At 41.7% G+C, this 3,356-nt stretch overlaps 1 long non-coding RNA gene across 1 annotated transcript in view; it reads right to left on the reverse strand.

Moving 5' to 3' along the window:
• The window catches only part of LOC110263535, a 6,214-nt gene extending 4,463 nt beyond the window's left edge, over window positions 1-1,751 (reverse strand). The window contains exon 1 of the long non-coding RNA XR_002349343.1: window positions 1,703-1,751. This is a non-coding gene — a long non-coding RNA (uncharacterized LOC110263535). The remainder of the gene's footprint in view (window positions 1-1,702) is intronic.

Below are 3,356 nucleotides of genomic sequence, written 5' to 3' on the forward strand. Positions count from 1 at the left end.
CGCACTACTACCCGCGTCCTTGCCGTTGCTCCACGACCCTCACCACCCGCCGCTTCTTCTTCTTCTTCTTCTTCTTCTTCTTCTTCTTCTTCTTCTTCTTCTTCTTCTTCTGTGAACTGAATCTTTTGTAGAATTTCTAAATTTTTTTATAAAATTTGTTGTGAAATATTTGAATTTTTTCTTGGTGATTCTGAATTTGTTGTGGAATTCTGAGTTCTGATTTTCTGAGGTGGGGGTAGTGGTGGGTTTTGGTGTTGATGACGATGGTGGGGGGTGGTGGGTTCTGTTTTGAGTTTTGTTTTTCTTTTGATGATGATAATGATGATGATGATGACCATGATGATAATGGTGGTGGTGGGTTCTTGTTCAGCTTGGGCTTCTGGTTGATTTTGGAAAAAGTTCTGATGATGATGATGATGATGACCATGATGATACTGGTGGTGGTGGCGGTGGTGGTGGTGGTGGGTTCTGGTTCAACGTAGGCTTCTGTTCTACTTTTGTTGAGTTTGGTTGATTTTGGGGTGAAGGGAGAAGGATATTTTCGTCCGAAGGATGATTTCAAAACAAACTGAAACCTTGGGGACTATTTTGTAGCGAAAAAATGGCCGAGGACGAAATCGATTTTTGGCCTCTACGTTGGGGGACCAAAATCATACTTAACCTTTCTTTTGCTTCAGCTGCATTAACTCCAACTCCTTTGCAGTGCGAAGTGCATGCAAGAAATATTTCCCGTAAAATTCCGTCTTGAATCTATTCCAAGGAACATCTGTTAACTCTATCTGCAAGGTATGATATAACTCCTATCACCATTTCTGAGCATCTCCCTCCAACATGTGGGTCACTATTTCCACTGACTGTACTTCGGAAATGTGCTGAGTGTACAAAAACCTCTCCACATCTCGAAACAACCGATCAGCCTCCAACGCATTAACATTTCCATTAAACTGAGGTGGACCACTCTTGAGGAAATCAATAAGGGACATAGACCTGTAGTATTGACCTACATTGCTTGTACCAGCACCCAAGCTTCTATCTCGAGATTTTTGCATCAGTTCGGTCCTAAGATTTTCCCTTTGGGCACCTCGCTCGGATCTGCAAGACGACATTTGGTCCCTATTCACACCAAACAATTGATATTAAGGTGATTAGTCTCAATATCTCAAGTTTAATGCTTTAAAGTCTCAAATGCATGCTCACGAACATGTATGCTACACATACCAGTCGGATATCCTAAATAGCACATAGTCACACACACATACGCACACACGCACATACGCACACGCACACACGCACACACGCACACACGCACACACGCACACACACACACACACAAATGCATGCTCACGAACATGTATGCTACACATACCAGTCGGATATCCTAAATAGCACATAGTCACACACACACACACACACACACACACACACACACACACACACACACATACACACATATCCAAAACCCAAATGTACATAAACAAAACCCTGTCTCTCCATAAACCTCTAAGAGGGTAAAAAAGAATAAGTTAGGCGGAGAGAAAGCTAAGTACTTACATATACATCACTGTGTAACAAAATAACCCTGTAACCACTTCGCTTCAGGTGTCCAAATGCCTAACAAGATGCCTCTCGACCTGCATCTGAAAAACAACAACATAGTATGGAATGAGAACCGGAGGTTCTCAGTATAGTAAAGGTGCCACACACATAATATATAAGGTCCTGAGAATGCCAGATGCAATCCTAGAACACCGACACTCAGATTATCAACTGTAATACTATTATTTATAACTAAAGGAATGAAAATAGAGGTTTAGAAGTTGAAACAGGGTTTTAAAACTCAAAATCATGTTTACTGTAACAAGGGCCATGTGTACGCGTGGTTTACGCGTGCGCGTGGGAGTGTGAAAGTAAAGCTCGTGCTCGCGTCCCTTGTCATGCGTATGCGTAGGAGAAAATTTCATGTCACGTGTGCGTGTGGGTTACGTACGCGTGGACATGCTTGCTAACCCCTTACGCGTGCGCATGGGACCAGTCACGTATGCATCACCAAAAGTCCATGCCATGCGTATGCGTGGGCCATGCGTACGCGTGGGCGTACGTTTTTTAAAAATACAGAATCAGTAGCAAAGCTGCAGAATTGCAAAAGAAATGGCTGTTTTGAGGTATGATCTTCCAACACTCATAATTTCTGCAATTTAAAACATTTTTCACGCGTTCTTCGAATGGCATAAACATCACGAACCCAATTTGCATTTTAAAATAAGTTGGAAACAAATTGAGGATCCGGAAGCCAAGTTATACCTCGCTGAAGTTTGACCAAAAACCAACTTTAGCAAATTTTTCAAAACCTCATTTTTCATTCAAGATTTCCATTCCATTCATTTTCAAACCTATCAACACCAACTCCAAATGCCAACAACAATGCTCAACAACCTCTACATCATTTCATCAATCACCATTTAATAATATTAATCAATTTCATATTCCAACAAATCCATCATGCTTTCTGGTGCACGAAATTGTGATCATCAATGGCGCCAACAGCTTGGTACGCACAATTGTAATCTCAACTTTTTGTCACAACTCCGCACAACTAACCAGCAAGTGCACTGGGTCGTCCAAGTAATAAACCTTACGTGAGTAAGGGTCGATCCCACGGAGACTGTTGGCTTGAAGCAAGCTATGGTCACCTTGTAAATCTCAGTCAGGCGGATTCAAATTGTTATGGAGAATTGATAATTAAAATATGAATAAAACATAAAATAGTATAGAGATACTTATGTAATTCATTGGTGGGAATTTCAGATAAGCGTATGGAGATGCTTTGTTCCTTCTGAACCTCTGCTTTTCTATTGCCTTCTTCCAATCATTCATACTCCTTTCCATGGCAAGCTGTATGTTGGGCATCACCGTTGTCAATGGTTACTTCCCGTCCTCTCAGTAAAAATGTTCCAAATACGCTGTCACCGCACGGCTAATCATCTGTCGGTTCTCGATCATGTTGGAATAGGATCCATTGATCCTTTTGCGTCTGTCACTACGCCCAACACTCGCGAGTTTGAAGCTCGTCACAGTCATCCCTTCCCAGATCCTACTCGGAATACCACAGACAAGGTTTAGACTTTCTGGATCTCAAGAATGACCGCCAATGATTCTAGCCTATACCACGAAGGTTCTAATCTTAGATTAGAAACCCAAGAGATACACATTCAAGCTTGTTTGCATTGTAGAACGGAAGTGGTTGTCAGGCACGCGTTAGTGTCACGGATTCATCATGTTGAAGAACGAATGGATATCTTAGAACAGAAATAGGCTTGAGTTGAATAGAAAAACAATAGTACTTTGCAACTTTGCAT

Source organism: Arachis ipaensis, chromosome B06 (genome assembly GCF_000816755.2).
Source record: "Arachis ipaensis cultivar K30076 chromosome B06, Araip1.1, whole genome shotgun sequence".
Classification (NCBI taxonomy): domain Eukaryota; kingdom Viridiplantae; phylum Streptophyta; class Magnoliopsida; order Fabales; family Fabaceae; genus Arachis; species Arachis ipaensis.